The 7,500-nt window shown below is 37.9% G+C and overlaps 1 protein-coding gene and 1 pseudogene across 2 annotated transcripts in view; one reads left to right on the top strand and one right to left on the bottom strand.

Annotated features, from left to right (window-relative positions):
- Positions 1-7,500, bottom strand: part of TMEFF2 (transmembrane protein with EGF like and two follistatin like domains 2) — a 1,234,706-nt gene that overhangs the window by 364,993 nt on the left and 862,213 nt on the right. The gene's annotated exons all lie outside the window — the stretch shown is intronic.
- LOC122804397 lies at positions 5,460-6,866 on the top strand (annotated as a pseudogene).

The following is a 7,500-nucleotide window of genomic DNA, read 5'->3' on the forward strand; positions in this document are numbered from 1 at the left end:
AATAAGGCAATGTTTTCTGGAAAACACACATACACACCTTTACCAGCTCCAGCAATTAAGTGTCAGAGGTGCGTAACCTTAACAAATTAATTCTAACCACACAAAATATCACTCATTTGAAAGATAATCTATGGACTGCATGTCAGTTTTATAAGGTTTATAATTTTACAAGCTCAAAAATAACTGTTGCAAATATAAGAAGCATCAAACATAGCTTGACTAAAAAAATGTCTGGAATGGCGCTTCTGTGTGTTTTACCGGTCACCCAAGTTACTTATAGTAAACTGTGCAGCAGTAATCACTTAGCAATGTATTGATTATTTTCTAAAATCTTTGTAGTTCCTCTCTTCAGTGTTAACAGCTATGTACCATATAGACTCCAATCACTGAGTCAGATTAAAGTGCAACAAAGAACAAAAAACGACCCACACCCAGATGGCTTCTGCAAATAATTAATCCACATCTCTCTGCAGTTCAGCCTTCCCCTACTTTACCATGGAAATATGCCTTATAGTCAGTCATACTTAGCCATTTCAATATTATATCAGCTTTAAAAAATACACACCTATGTATATATTAAGATTATAGTCATTTTCTTAAAAACTGTACTGTCTGTAACAAAGACTAGAAAAGAAGTTTATAGTTAAATGCACAAGTATCAAATCTCTTTAGTCATTTTTATTTTAGATGTTAGACAAACTTTTAATAACCTGAATTGGTGCAATTAGTTTGTAGTATCAATTAATAAAAACTGAGTTTTGTTTGCATTGCTATTTTGTAAAATGCATCTATAACTTCATCCTATTTAAAGACATTGTAAATACATTTCATTGTCAAAGATACAGGGCCAGATTCAATAAAGCCTACATTTAGTGTACACGGTATCTATTCAATAAAATTCTTATCACACTTTTTGTGCTTTCTAGTCACACAGAAAGATTGCATTTAGGTTCATAGGTTCATAGGTTCATAGGTTTATACTAGGCTATCTGCCCTAAGGCATTTATAAGCCTAGCCCAAATTTTTGTGGCTTTCGCCACCCCTTATATGAAAAAATACTGTGCCCATTAGTTTGTTGTGCCTCTGTCCAGCAGTGACACAGAGATGATTCCCGGGGTAAACCTACGATCTCCCATCCACAGGTCTAGATATAGGTTCAGTGTACATTTGTGCTTTCTAGTCACTCAGAAAGATTGCATTTAGTGTACATTTGTGCTTTCTAGTCGTTCAGAAAGATTGCATTTAGTGTACATTTGTGCTTTCTAGTCACTCAGAAAGATTGCATTTAGTGTACATTTGTGCTTTCTAGTCATTCAGAAAGATTGCATCTATATCACGATGTCGAATGATAAAAAGAGTGACTGCTCTTTTATCGAACACAAAAAACCAAAGGCAGTAAATTACGGACAATCCTTGCTCAACAAAAAAAAATCCAAACACAAAATAAAGTGGAAAAAAATCGCTATTCCATGTGTTTGGTATTCCGTGCTTTTGACTTTTAGTGTTCGATAAAAGACCATTCGCTCTTTTTATCATTCAACGTTGTAATATATACCCGTCTACACTTTCTGGGAACCTTTATGAATCCCTGTCAATATTTAAAGTTGCAAGAATATCAGTAGGAAAACTAAAATTAGGAAAAAGATGGTGTGTGTTATATCTGTGCTGTCTGTTCACTCAGAGCAGTGTACACTTAGTGTAGGCTTTTTTGAATCTGGCCCATAGTTTTACAATCCAAGGCTGTTTCTTACCATTCCATTTTCCTGTTAACATCTGAGCTGATGGCATTGGAGACCATATAATAAGAGAATACCTGTAGTCAAACAATTATTTAGAAGACATCCAAATATTTACTCTTTGCAACTGAGATACTTCTAATTCGTAATAATCCAGCTGTTTTTCCAAACCCTGATTGCAGCCTTGAAGCCTTGTCTTCAAGTATGACTATTAAAACAAATCAAAGTAAAGCCATCACTTGCCTTTTCTTATATAGTCCTGCTGAATGCCTGGAATGCTGCATCTCCTGGCACAGCCACTGGAGAAACATGCCTCTTAAGAATGTAGGACTACACATTTATCCATAACTGAACATAGCAGTTCAAGTTAATAATGAGTTTGTTGACAAACAAGTTAATGAAGTACTAAATGGCCACACATACCACTCACAAACTGTCAGATTATTCTCTTCCCTATTAAATAGCGAACGTTCAATGTTTCGAACGTCGCTCTATCGACAGCTAAATGTCGAATACTCCAAATCCTGAACAAGCAGAACAGTGATTTTTTTCCTAGGGGGAAAAAAGCCCAAATGCAAAATAAAGTGGGGGGCTTCACCCCCCCCCCCCACCCACTTAAATATACCAACTACAAGATTGCACCACAGTGGAGGAAAAGGCAAAGTCCCGAAAATGGCCCAGTGATTTTTTTTCTCTAGGAAAAAAAAATGCTGTTCTGTTTGTTCGGGATTTGGCCTTTTTGACATTTAGCTGTCGACAAAGTGACGTTTGAAACATTGAACATTTGCTTATATAATAGGTAACTGATTATTCAGCTTATCAAATAGCACACATATCCTAATTTCTTAAATTCACCATAAAACATGGTAAATGTCACATTATACAGCTTATCATATAGCACTCACACCCAAATTTCTTAACTTTATCATAAAACATATCATAGGATCATAGGATCATAGGTGGTTACTAGGCTAATGGCCTTGGGGCCCTTACAAGCCTAGCAAAGAGTTTATCCCCAAAAATAAACCTCAGTCAGCACCTCTCACCCCTGTCAATGAGGGACACAGGTTGAACCCCTGGGATGAATTTGTGGCTTCCCATCCACTCATCAAGGTAGCGCTTGAAGAGGGTCAGCAAGATGCTCTGTTTGACGTGTATAGGAAGTCTATTCCAGAGGCAGGGCAGCCACTGGGAGACAAACCTGTCTCTCCAGCAGGTTTTGGTAATGTCACATATTAGGTTCAGACCTTTTGAGCAGGTAGTGTGTGAGGAGTTAGACTTACTGATACAGAGCATCTCTAGTAGGGCAGAGTCTGAGACTGCCTTGTAGGTGAGACACAGATCACCCCTGATCAATCTGTAAGATACTGAGTAGAGTGATAGTGATTTGTGCCTGTCTGCATAGGACAGGTGCTGGAGGCCATGGATTCTCTTTGTGAGGTATTTCAGTGTCCTTTCCAGTTGGTGCAAATGTTTGGAGAGGTACATCCCAAACGGGGCGTTATACTCACTTATTGGTCTAATGAGGGAGGTGTATAGAGAAGTAATAACCTCCTTTTTCTTGATGCAATCCCTCTACTTATGAGATGAGCCAAGTAAAAGGCTTTTCTGAACACTGTTGCTACATAATGGTCAAATGTGAGGTTGTTATCAACCTGACTGCCCAGGTCTTTCAACACAGGTTGTGTGCTTAGGGAGTTGCCGTTGATGTGGTGATCAGTAGGGGTTGTGTTTTTGCTGAACGGTATGATGATACATTTTTTTGCATTTAGCTTGAGGCCATGACTTTAGCACCAGTCATTTGTTGCTGTGAGACTCTCTTGCAGTATGTTAACATCATCTGGGGAGTCAAAGACAGCTGTCGGCAAACTTGGTCAGCAACAGGCCTTTTGTCTTTGCCTGTACCTCTGAGAAATGTATGCCAAACAGTAGGGGTCCCAGGACAGATCCCTGGCAAACTCCACTAGTGACAGGTCTGCTATCAGAGGTGGAAGTGCTTATTTTGACTTTGAGGGTCCTGTTGGTGAGACAGTTGGCCACCGACCTGATGAGATAGGGATTTATGCCAAATTGTGTTAGCTTTTCGATTATGCCCGAGTGGGGGATTGTGTCAAAGGCCTTGGCCAAGTCAAGGTAAGGTGTATGTACTGACTTTCCCTCATTCAGGGCCTTGGTGACTGTCTCAAAGAAGTCAACCAGGTTCAACAGCATATAGCTCTTTTACACGTTTAAAAGCCCATTTCAATGTGTCTGTAACTTTTCCCTATTTTGTTTGGGTGAGTTACTCTCTTATGGCCTTTCTTATTTCTTTGCCAAGGTTAATTTATTATCCATTTCAGCATGTCTGTCCATGGATCCTCCCCTTTCAATGCAGTCACATGTCAAAATGTACTTGAAAGGGGTTTTGCATAAGAGGCCTCCAAGTAAACCAGTGGCCCCTCCTTGAGGTCCCACAGATACAGTGGTCAATGTAATCCAAGTAGAACCTGAGGTTCAGAAGCATTGCTTACCAGTACCTAGACTTGCATATTTAACATATATATTTTTTTTCATAAAAAGGTCTTATGTTGTCTAATAGCATCTTAGCAGGATCCCTACAAATGGCAAATGTTAGATTATATAGGTGACATGGTAGGTCTGCATTTGGGGATAATTCTTGAACCCTAAATATCAATCAATTCCAATGTCTTGACTTTTATCTGCACTTGAAATTTGTCTTGCAATCATAAAACGTTATCCTACTTTATTGTTTTAAGATCGCCATGATTTGTCAATTTACTGTCCAAAATTTTATTTCCTTTCTGGGATAAAGTTATTAATGTTCCAAAGTTCTGTCTATTTACATACTTGGGAAATCATCACTTTGATCTGTTTTCCCTTCATTCAGTAAAATTTGGGGTACATAAATTAATTAATGATGTCATTTTTAAACCAAGATTGTGATACATCAGAAAATTACTAAGATTGATAGACTGACTCACCTGCCCAAACCTTTGCATATCTATAATATAAATTATTAAAAGGCTTAACATTATTTCACTTGAAACCTTCTGACATACTGTGCAATACATTCTGTATGCCAGCATAATTTTTTAAACTAAAGTAAACAGGCCACTAAATAATGCACCAACATTAACAAAAGTGCTTTGGTACATTTCTTTTTTCTTCTAAGTTGTTTCTTCTTTTATGTTTCTTCTAAAATGGTGTAGCTGTCCACGACAGTACTTAAACCATTTCTTGTTTCCTATTGACACAGCAACTTATATTTCATAACATTTTATGAAGAAATGGAAAACACAGGAAATCCAGATTAAGATAAGTCATGTGAGATAAGTTTAAGAATGCATTACCAGCAGCAAAATCTGAATGCCAAATTCTGTAAAATACTTGGAATTTACAGCAGAAACTTGATCTGGACTAATTGTGACCAGGTGTAGTCCATATAATCAAAAATCCAAATAATCGATAACATACTATATGTTCAACTGTAAATCATACATCAGCTTTCTCTGCCAATTAAAGATTACACAAATCCATAAAAGAATCCCAAACAGAAAGTAACCAGCAGCAGTGACCCTTGTTAAGCACTGCTTGATGAATATCAAAATGAAAGCAAAAAAAAAAAATACCCCATTGTCATTTTTCCTTTCCCCAGGAGATTGGGTGTGCTTGCCCAGCTTCTGTCTTTGTAATTGCTTTGTAGTACTTCAGAAGCTTTAAAAAATGACACAGTTTCTACCTCCAAACTTTTTAACTTTACTTGCTCCCTATGATCCTATTTCATATCTGCCTCCATTGAATAAACTTCCCCATGAAAAACACCACAATCAGCCATATTCAGGGATAGCTTCTTACATTAAGGACTTTGCGTATCCTCAAGATGCCCCAACACCTACTAGAGCAGAAATAACAGAGGAGCGCATGGAATCAAAGATAAGGGAGAAGATAGAAAGAAAACAACAAGAGACAGGAAATGAACTGAAGCTGTGAGATCCTCATAATGACCCAAATGCACAAGGAGATCCTTTCAAGATTCTATTTGTTGCCAAAATAAATTATGATACAACAGAATCTAAACTGAGGAGAGAGTTTGAAGGTTATGGACCTATTAAAAGTATATATATGGTTTATAACAAGTGAACTGGAAAGCCACGCAGATATGCATTCATTGAATATGAACATGAGAGGGACATGCATTCAGCATACAGACATGCAGATGAAAAAAAGATTGATTCAAGAGCAGTGCTGATCGATGAGGAGTGAGGATGGGCAGTGAAAGGATGGCATCTCCGGAGACTTGGTGGTGGTCTGGCTGGCACCAGAAGAGGTGGTGCTGATGTCAGTATAAGACACTCAGATAGAGATGATACATCTAGGTATGAAGAAAGGGACAGGGAATGAGAGTGTGAAAGAGATCAAAGACAGTGTAGTGAATGTAGCAACAAGAGATTGCCCAAAAGAGAACATCACATAAGCCATTCAAGGGAGCAATGACATAGGTCATGTTCATGAGAAAAGAAGGACAGGAAACATAGTCATGAGAATAGCTGAGAGAAAGATAGAAAAATGACAAAGACAGTGACCATAAACATAGGAGTCACAGTAGAGATTGTCAGCATGACAGAGATCATGACTGTGAGAAAAAGGAAGATCGTCCTGAGGGTGAATTGCAGCCTGAGGGAGTTGAAATCCTTGCATAAGATGTCCAATTGGCTGAGGTGTCTGTGTATGTTACAGAAGTTAAAACTGAACCTGACGAAAAGAATAAAAACAGGAAGAGGGAAAGCGACAGACAAAAAAACAAGGATAGCGATGGAGACCATGACAGCAACAGGCGATGAAGACATAGAAACAAAGATAAAGACAGAGAGAGAGAGAGAGAGAGAGACAGGAAAAGGGGTAGATACTGGGATCAGGGAGACTGGGGTGACAGACAGTTAAACATTACAGGGAAAGAGAGAGGAGAGGGGACAGGATAATGGGATACCAGAGCTACTGGAATTGCCTAAACAGCTGGAAAAAACAAACCAGGACAATTTCATGGACCAGGAATCCATGACGTCTGGAGATAATTATATGTCAGCAGAAAATGGATATCAAATTGAACAACCATTGGAAGAAGGATTGTAGTATTGTCCTTTTTTTTTTTACTTATACCAATTATTAACCATAATTATGGTTTCTGGATCAAAAAATATGAGTCTGGCTAATCAAATGTCTAGATAACTGAAGTCCAGATAATTGAGTTTCTACTGTACTGTGATTACATTTTTGTCAGGAAATTCGAAAATATTATGTCTGAAAATTATACACTGTATCATATATTTTTATATGGTCTCACCAATCCACAAGTTTATAAAAATATCTTAAATTAAATATAAATGAACTATGGAACCAATAATTCCATGCTTACACTTATCAAGGGTATCAGAACTTGTCAGAGACTTAGGATGCATGGCTAGGCTTAAAAAGGCCCTTGTGGTTGTTAGCCTAGTAAACACCTATGAACCTATGAGTCTATAATATACTGGTACATTTAAAGTAAACCTTCATCCAGGTACTTCCTATGCATAGAAGTATAATTTGACTTGTTCATAAGTAGTAGGCCAAGCAGACATATCAGATAAATTGTCCATCACTACTGCTTTAGAAGTTTAAAGACATGGTGATCACCCAGATGAGGTGAGTCTGACTAGAAGCTTAACAATCTGTTTGATCTGGTGTAGGGATTCTGGCTGTACTCACCCTGGTGGAAAAAAATCAT

Source organism: Protopterus annectens, chromosome 6.part0 (assembly GCF_019279795.1).
Source record: "Protopterus annectens isolate FY-2018-M chromosome 6.part0, PAN1.0, whole genome shotgun sequence".
NCBI classification, from domain to species: Eukaryota; Metazoa; Chordata; order Ceratodontiformes; family Protopteridae; genus Protopterus; species Protopterus annectens.